General features: G+C 47.6%; 1 pseudogene; it reads left to right on the top strand.

Moving 5' to 3' along the window:
- The first annotated feature begins 837 nt into the window (after positions 1-837).
- LOC123285894 (oligosaccharyltransferase complex subunit OSTC-like) lies at positions 838-1,525 on the top strand (annotated as a pseudogene).
- The last annotated feature ends 8,424 nt before the right edge of the window (positions 1,526-9,949 follow it).

Here is a 9,949-nt window from a genome sequence, read left to right on the forward strand (position 1 = left end):
TAGAGAAGAGAATGGAGATGGCAGGACAAATGACAGATAACCAGCCCACAGCCCCCCTGCTAAACAGCACACCGTGGGGGGTTCCTAAAGATTGCTCCCTGTCATACCTGACTTGATAGTGGTTCCAATTCAGTTTCACCCCATCTCACTTTTGCAGGGGGAAGAAGGGGGACAGTACGGTGATGTTTGTCCAAGAGACATCCTCTCAGTGTTCCTACCTATAGATTTCGGACAATACCTTTCATTTCCCAGGGCTGCTGTGTGACAATTCAACTAGCTCGTGTACACACCCCATCCTTCTGAAGCGTAAAGCAATACACAGATACGCCCGACAGGATCTGGTGGGGGTAGAAGGGTCACCAATATGAAGCTGCACCTCCAGTGAAGGACCATCCGGGCACATCTCGACCAGGCCACTCAAGTCTCCTCACGTTTACAGCATGTCACATCACATCACTCCTCAACCAAAGGTCCAGGCAAGCTCCAGGACCCCTCACAGCCACCTGCACTCTGACACGTGAAGCCAGCAAGGAGGCCAGGCCAGGCCCCTGGAGCATCAGTGATGACTGCCGGTGTGTGCAGTCGGGAAGTGGGTCCCTTGTCAGCATGACTAATGAGCTGGACATGCATGAACGTCATCCACGGGGCTGTTTCAGGAACACTCTTCTCTCCAGAGAAGCCCCGTGGGAGCATTTAAATCCACAGCTTTATTTAGGGGCATATGAAGCAAGTTGGTGATGCCAAAGAGTACGTTCCTCAGGAAATAGCCCTATAGAGGCCACTGGCCAGAGAGGGATGCAAGTGTCGAGCCAGCCAAATGCTGTCCCTCTGCATCCTCATAGGACCTACGCCAAAATCGCCACAAGAACAGCTCCAGAATTTACAGGGCCAAAGGAGCCTCTTAAATGATTTTTATTTTCTTTTTAAGAAAAATTGGAAGGCCCTGCCACCACGAACATGGAGACTTTGTACCAAGTCCCGCTTTTAGTGCCCAAATGCCCCAACCTCGGTGCACGTGCCGTCAGCCGTGACAGTGACACGCTAGCAGTGACGTCTTACTTCCTCATCACCAGAGGAATAATTTATGGGGTTGTTATCGAACCTCCAAGTGTTGGCTCTGTGACTGATGAACATGGCATCAGAGACCAGCAGCTTTCTCGGCCTACGGAGTAAATGGACACTGTATTATGGAAGGACTTGCATCCAGCTTCCCGTTTACAAGGGGCGCTTCAGGTTTCATAATCCCGGACTGGTCCAACGCACCCAACATTCCAAGACTCAGTAGATCGCTTTCTATTTTTTGGATTCACTGGTGTCCTACCGAGTTTTTCATGGATCGAATATTCATGAGCATGAAGCTGCCGGGCTATCTGATGGCTTAGCGCGCTTTTTGAGAAGAAACCAGTAGATACTGGATTTGCTCCAGTTAATGAAGTTTTAAAGGCTGAACCATTCCTCTGATATGAAATGTGGAAAAGGGTGAAAAGCACCAGAAAAAAAAGAAGCATCTAGTGAAAACACAGGAAGCGTGTTAACGCTTTGGCTAGAATGTCTTCTTGGTATCAGAGAGACAAGCTTACCGCATATTTTTTCCTGCGACCTATACTGATGTACTGACAACATTAAGTGGCATTTTCTTCTTAGTTTTTCATTTCTTAAAGGGAATATACTTCATTTCATTTCTACAACTATAATATTGAATGAAGCGATTATTTTTTACAACCCCGTGAACATTTTGGAGCTGACATTTGTGACTTTCAGAAATCAATGTAAAATCAGGAAGCAAGATCCCATAAGCTGAGAACTCTGGACCTCACACCTGCATTACCTATGGTGCTCCGCCTTCAGAGTATGTGGCAGTACACCGTATCAGGTACGTCTGCAAGACTGTTTCCTGGTCAATAAGACGTATGAAAGGAGCAGAAATAAATAACCTTTCTAATTAAAAAAAAAAGAAATTGGAGGGGTGTGGCAGGCCAGCAATACCCTTTCAGAGGGCAAGGCAGCACGGGAGCCCACGGAAATGGCACTGAAGCGTCACCACACGTGTGCCCACTTAACTTACAAGTAAAATTTCTGTTTTACTCAGGAAGAGGGGTGAGTTTCTGCTCTTCTGCTCTTCTTTCCCATCTGGTGTCTCGCTGCTGCCCACAAGATTATGCGCAAGGCTTCTTATCTGACCTCTGAGAGCCTCTCAACCAGCCCAGCCTACGTTTACAAGTTTATTTTCCAATACTACACCGCAAGGACTCCCAATTCTGACATGTGGTGGTCAGAGGCGCAGTCTTCAGAGCTGACACACCAGATTTCTAATCCGGGCCCCGTCCCTCCCTAAACTGTGTGACTGTGAGCAAGGGGTCAGCCTCCCTGACTCAGGTTCCACATCCTAAAAATAATAGCATTTGCCACAAATTTAATGCGGTTTTGCACATAAAGCCCTTAACACGTTGCCTGACCCAAAGTAAAAACTCACTAAATAGCAGCTGACACCAAACCAACCTCCTGGCTGTGCCATGTCCTTCACCCCAGAATCCTGCCTGCCCAGCCCCCACGGGTGCAAGCCCGCCCCATCTCCAGCTGCTCCAAGCACACACGTGTCTCCCCTGGCCTTGCCCTCCACGCCTCCCCCAGGACACCAGGCAGCCACTCTCGCCCTGCCCACACCGCCACCACAAGAAGTCCTGCTGGGTTCTGCATCCAGAGACCCCGGTTCAAATCCCAGCGTCTGCAGTGGTTTGCTGCCTGACTGTCCCCGGTTGCTCAACTCTCTGGACTTCCGTTCCTCTTCTCCAAAATAGGGTGAATACTCCCTCCCATTTGTGGAAAGTCAACAGGATGATATATGTGAAAGGACTTTGTAAACTCTGAAATGCCATGGAGTGTTAAAAAAAAAAAAAAACTATTAACTTTTAGGGCAATAGTAATACTAAACCATAAAACTCATTTTTTTATGATCTGGTTCTGCATTTATGGTCTATAACGTTTCCGGTGGAAAATCCAGCGTACTGATTCAATTATCCAGACTGCTCCACTCCACTCGCACCGATAAGCAGAATTTCTATGGACTCCCTATTCCTCCCCCAGGCTCCCTGCTGAAAAGTGAAGAAATAATTGATGTTTAATTTATGCTGCAGTTCAGACCACTCCTCACATGCAAGGGGCTTTATGGTTTACAAACCGTTCATACATCCCGGGACCTAAGCACGCCACAGTTGCCCTGAAGAGCCAGCCAGAGTTCCCTGCATCTGCCCGGGTCACTGCTCCCCCTCCAAACCCGGAGGGCCCAGAACTCATGATTACCTGAAAACCTGAGCGCAGCCAGCCTCCACCGCAGAAGGCCGCACGCCCGTGGAAAACGGGCATCTTTGATGCCCCGTCATGTGTAAAAAGTCAAGCCAGCGTTCTGTAACCTGAGACTAAAAGAATTGCTCCTTTTGTTTTAGTTCTTGCAAAGTGCAAATCCAGCCATTGTCCTTTCCTCTCCAGCTTACGGCCTTGAAACACACTCAGGTCCCAATTTACCAACTCACGTCGCCAGTCAAGAGCTCTATGTATCCTGGGCCACGGTGTTTCTTTCATTTCAGTCTTCTTGGCTGACATTTCATAGGCAACACCTAGCTCACCATGCTTGAACTATCCACTTTCTTTGAGGTGGGGAGGCTCTTTGGGGGAAGCAGTTTGATCTGTCAGCACAAAAAGATGATCAGCTTGTTGAGTGGCACACAGCAGAACGGCTGGCATTAGAATCCACAGTTGTTAACGTTCTGGGAGGCCTCGATGATTTCTATTTAGACAGCAGGAATCCTGCCAACGTAAGAAAGAGGATATTTAAATAGTTAAGTCTGATTGGCGGTCTTGGGAGCTGGACTGGAAGTGAGAGAAATCGTTAGTCCCACTTCTGTCCCTAGTTCATTGTGTAACCATGAGTAAGTCAGTTCTCTCTCTGAGGTTTGTTCCTTTTTTGGTTAAGTGAGAGGGTGGGATTGGACAGGTACGGCAAGTCCGTGCCACACACACTCGCCCACCCTGAGCCCCAGCAGACATCACTAATCAATCCTAACCCCCTTTCCCAGTGAGTAGGACACAATGCAGAGCTTCAGGCCAGAGCTGGCAAGTGAAGTAAATACAATCCAGTTGCCGTGCCTGAGCTAGATAATTTCTAAGCATTTTTACCAGTTTCGACGTTGTGTGATCTAGGAGGGAGAAAAGCACCAAAGCAGAAGTGGAGAAACCTGGGGCCTAGTCACCACCCACCATGGGCTTTCAGTGCCACTGAGAAGGTGACACAGAATCTGGGCCCCTGTCTCCTCATCTGTAAAGGGAGAGTAGCAATTTTATTATTCTTGTTTTTAAGATCTTTGTGAAGATAAAAATTAAAATGAAAAACCTGTGAAAGAGCTTTCTAAACGGCAAGTCCTGTAGTAATTGTGGCCCAGTAACACTCACCAAGCACCCAGCGGTCAACTTGGGTTGATTTCTTGTCTCAGTCAATTCTCACAGCATCCTATAAAGGTAGGTTTCTGGCAGTTTCAACCAAAGAAGATCAGATTAATGCAGACTGTGAACTCCTCCAGAACAACATTTTGGAAGGTGAAGTGTAGCTGTTGGACTGACCTAACCGTGGTTTCCAAATCCTAAGCACAGCTGAGGGTGTGATGCATGGACTTTCACCTCATGGTCCCAAGATGGCTGCTACAGCTCTGGACATCACCTTCTCACAGTGTTCCCAAACTAAGAATTCAAGGGGGTGGAGGAGGCAGTGAGGGAGAGCTCTGGTTGAATCCTTCTCTGCTTTTATCAAGGACAGAGACTCTTTGCCCTGCTGACTTCTTTCTGACTCTTTGGGTCACCTGGTCATCCCTGAGTACAAAGGAGGCTGAGAATATGAGTACCTGGGAAGAAGGCAAGGGAGGAGGGGCTTAGGAATGGCCACGAGGCAGCCAAGCGATCCCATCAGCCATAGAAGCATTTCAGGTCTCCTTCACATATTAGTTTCATATTGCTGCTGTAACAAATTGCTGCAAACTTAGTGGTTGAAACAACATAAATTTATTATCTTACAGATCCAGAGGTCAGAAGTCCAAAATGGGTTTCAGTGGGCTGAAATCAAGGTGTCAGCAGGGCTGCTTCCTTCTGGGAGCTTTAGGGGAAAACGCGTTTGCAGGCTGCCTTCATCCTGTGACTTAAAATTGGCCCCTTCCTCCATCTTCAAAGCCAGCAGCATGGCATCTTCGAATCTCTCTCTGCCTCTGCCTCCATCCTCACATCTCCTTCTCTCATCTAACTTTCTGCTCCCTCTTCCAGCTTTTAAGGATGCTTGTGATTACATTGGATCCACTAGGATAATCCAGCATAATCTCCTTATCTCAAGATTATTAACTTAATCACATCTGCAAAGTCCCCTTTGCCATATAAGGTAACCTAGTCACAGGTGGACGTGGACGCCTTCGGGGGTCATCACTCAGCCTCCCACACCTCACGTGATTCCTTGCAAAGCTCTTCTTCCTCAACACAGACCTACTGCTCCTGGAGGAAGGCTGAACACAAAACGAAGCTACAGACTCCCCAGAAACGTCATACATCTGCCTGCTTCAACGTCAACCGTTAACAATCGGAAGAGCCGCAGGAAGGCTAGTTCAGGCCACGTCCATCTGGGCAAGCTCTCTACCAAGTTCTTGAGAGAACATACACAAAACAAATTTGAAAACAGAGAGACGTGCCATTCCTGGGTTGAGGGAAATACTCCTCTTTAGACTATCCAACAGCACCCCCCAGAGCCACGACGCAGGAAGAGGGAAGGAGAGCTCGCAGTTGGCCCAAGAATCAGAATACTTGGGCCAACAGTTCTCAGCTTTGTGGGCTCAGATCACGAGGTGCAGCCGCCCAGGCCCAACCTCAGAGACACAAGTGATGCAAGGCTGGACCCAGGCAGGAGAAGCTTTTTTATGTCCCAAGTGACTGTTCCACTAGAACCACTGAGTTCAGCATAGCCACAAATAACAGTCTGAAAGCCTGCTAGGCCCTGGGGGTTCAAACATAAATACGATAAAGCTCCTCCTCTCAAACAGCTTCCAGTCTGGATAGACTACAAGCTGGAAGAGACGTTGGCCACAGCTAACAACTGTGTTACACTGGGCAAATTACTTAACCTCTCTGGGCCAGATTCCTCATCTGTAAAATGAGGATAACAGTAGTCCTTGACGTATGGAGTTGTTAAGAGAGTTAAATGACACAATTTACCTAAAGCGTTTAGTATGGTGTCTGGTACAAAATAAGCACACAACAAGTGTTGGGGGCGTTCCTACCAAGTCCCAGGGATAGAAAATGCATGGCCCACATGCCACCACTCCCCTGTCACTCGAGGTAGACACCTCTGATTGACCTGAACGCTCTTTCCTGCTGAAACTGGACAAAGCTTGTAAATTCTTCTCAATCTAGTCCTCCTGGAGGTGTGGGCGGAAATCCAGTTTGCCTGCAAACTCCCTCTGCATTTTCACTTAAGGAAACAGATCCAGGAAGCCAAGCTCACTGGATGAGCCTATGCAGAGATGGGAGGAAGGTCCCAACCCCCGGGCCAGGCGCTCTGCCCGCGCCGTCTCCGCACTCGTCAGCTAGATCAGCTCTCGTCAGCTAGGTCAGCTCCACCTCAGCCGCCCAGGCTGTGCTCACAGGTTCCTTCCGCTCAGGGTTCCTGGCTATTCTTGTCCTCTCCACCTGCTGCCTCCTGGGTGTTCTGTGGCTGCAGCATGACCCAGAGTCCCTTTGTGGGCCAGACACCCAAGGTGACATTGTAAAAACTCACACCTAGGGATTAAAACCACTCACACTAACAAAGCCCTGCACTTGCCTTTTGCTAATTGCGTGGTCATGTCTGATGGCTCCTACGGTATCTCAGTATCTCAGATAGCTCCATGTCCGTCTGCCAGCGGGGGTTCATCCCCCGTGTGTAGAGAAGGAAACTGAGACTTCAAGAAGTTTAGTATCTCACCCAAAGTAAGACTATTAAGAGGGAAGGGAAGCTTCAAACCCAAGCCTGACACCAACCAGCTTTCCGTCGCGGTGTAGCTTTCAGCTTTACACATCCATAGATTCCTGAAGCAGACCCATTAGACTTTGCCCAGGTTTCCCTCTGTCCTGACCTTTACTAAATTACATTGAACCCGTCCTGCCCCCATAAGACTGAGGTCCTTCAGCCATTGCTCCCTGGAACACACACGCAGACATACACCCTTCTCTACCTGCATGTTGCTCATCCTTCCGTTTTATGTTTATTAGTCACTCCTCCTCCAGGCAGCCTACCTAGACTCTCAGGTGTCCCTGCCATATGCACCAGTATCAATCTGTATTTCCCGTGTCTCAGAACTCATCAAACTATGCAGAATATGCTCTCTGATTACAGTACAATTAATCGAGAAGTCACTATAATATGTGAAAATTAAGAAACACTGTAACAAATACTGCATGATCTCACGTATATGTGGAATCTAAAGTAGTCAAACTCACAGTAACAGAGAGTAGGATGGTGGTTACCATGGGCTGGGCAGGGGCGAGGGGATGAGGAAATGCTGGTCAGAGGGTATAAACTTTCAGTTATACGATGAATAAGTTCCGGAGACCTGGTGTACAGCACAGTGACTATAGTTAAAAATACTGAATTCTGTGTTTGAAACTTGCCAAGAGAGTAGATGTCAAGTGTTCTCACCACACACAAAAAAACGGTAACTATGTGAAGTGATGAGTATGTTAATTAGCTGGATGGTAGTAATCATTTCACAACATACACATATACCAAAACATCATGTTGTACACCTTAAATATATGCAACTTTCATTTGTCAATTATACCTCAATAAAGCTGGAGGGGAGGAAGAAACAGTAAATTTTACTTACTAACCACAGCTACCATTTATTGAGATTTGTGCCCAGCACTCGCTGTGCTAAGTAGGCACTTGCTGTGTGCACACGTAAATAGATAGAACCTCCTCGAATGATTGCTCCAAGCCTCCTAGGTGATTATTGTCACTTTCCTCGTTTTATGGGAGGTAGTTGGGGGCTGGCAGAGAAGGAGCCTCAGAAAGGTTAAGTGATCTGCGCAAAGCTACACAGACAGACATGTGGCAAAACCAGAATTTGGACCCAGGTCTATCTCCGGAGGCCCCCTGTGGACCACCACGCTGTACTGCCCGATGCAGCGCGACTTACACTCACAGCTTTGCACAAGAGCCAGTGGCCCCATGAGAACTAGCTCAACCTGGAAAGTGGCTTCCCTTTCCTCCTCTTCTTACTGTGACTTCAAATAATAGAAAAGTTACCCAACTGGGCACGGTTAAGCCACCAGAAGTCACCAATAAACAGCAAAGTATTCCCAAAAGTTGATCCAAAAGAGATCACATGTTGGAGATGGTGAAAGAAAGGAGCTTGGGGGCTTGCTCCCAGTTCCAAAACTCCAGAAAGCACTTTTGAGGCAAATAAAGTAATAGCCAGCCCGTCAGACTGTATCTGTACACATGCACCTCCCACCAGAACCTGAGCTCTCTGAGAAAAGAGATGGTCTTGTTCCTCGCTGTCCCTCCAGAACCGGGGACAGTGCCTGGCACAGAGAAGATGCTCAGGAAAAACCACTCTTGAGTGAAGGAATGGACTCACGTTAACCCAGAGAGTGGCGAACACGGGTGGCAGTAGAGATCACAGGTAAGCCAAAATAAAGTTCTCCAAATATGGCACAAAAATTTCTTTAATGTAAATTTAAACGGTCAAAATTACATCCACTGTTTAGTAACACATTTATCCTTTTTTCTTATATCTTCCTTAACAAAAATAATAAAAATTTTATAATATAAAATACACTGATAATTAAGACACAATACTCTTCCTTTTACATCATCCCTAACAATAATAATAATATATAAAATATGCTAATAATTAATGCACAATATATCACGTAAAGTGATGAAAAACAGTGACAGATTGCTACTATCTTTGTGAACGGGCCAGTGATAGTCCATGGAGCGAAAGGGGACAGAGGAGCGGGTGGTAGGAAGCCGCAGCCAGGAGGACGCTCCGAGGAAGGGACTGAGAGAAGTCTTGGGACACAAGATAAAAGGAGGCTGAAGCCAGAGGGGGCGTTTCCAGGAGGGGGCGAGTCAGAGGAGACTGAGGTCGCCTCCGTGTCTCGGCTGTTGTAAATGGTGCCGCAGTGACCATCGGGTGTAGATGCCCTCAGGGATGTGTGTTTTCATATTCTTTGGATAAATGAATTTTTGGTAGAGAGCACACTGTAGTATATACAGGAGTTGAATTATGATGTTGTTTCCTTGAAACTTATATAATGTTATAAGCCAGTGTTACCTCAATTCTTAAAAAAAGGAAAAAAGAAGAGGTTTAGGAGGGTCATCCGGGAGGTGGGCCTGTGGGGCATTCTCAGCAGGTCAGCTGGACGCACACACTTTGCTCCCTCACCCCCACACCCCGGCCCCTCTGCTCTGCTCTGCTGTCTCTGCCTCCAGGGGTCTAATTTGTGGTCTTTGATTTTTTCCTAAATGCTCTGCCTGATTTTTAATCATGGTTATTCTGCAAAGCAATTAATCCACTCCATCTTCTCATCATGGAGATCTAATTCTAAACAAATTAACAAACTCTTAAAATGAGAACGCGCAGGAACTAGGAGGAGGTCAGAGCAAAGGAGATGGCTATCTTCTGAGGCCGTGAAGCACAGCCTCTCCTGCGCTGGACTAAACCCGCTCTTGAAGCCCCATTCAGTTCTGACAGTAGGTGACAAGGAAGAACATGCTGCAGGGGCCGTAAGGTGATGCTTCGGCTGTGGTCACAGCTGTGCCCACATCCACAAGAGGGCAGTGCTGCGTGCGGTCAGAACCAAGCTCTCACGCTGGGTTCAGCAGCAGGGGCAGCAATGTCAGGTCCAGAGGAGAGAGCCGTGGGTCAACACACCC

Source organism: Equus asinus, chromosome 5, assembly GCF_041296235.1.
Source record: "Equus asinus isolate D_3611 breed Donkey chromosome 5, EquAss-T2T_v2, whole genome shotgun sequence".
NCBI classification, from domain to species: Eukaryota; Metazoa; Chordata; class Mammalia; order Perissodactyla; family Equidae; genus Equus; species Equus asinus.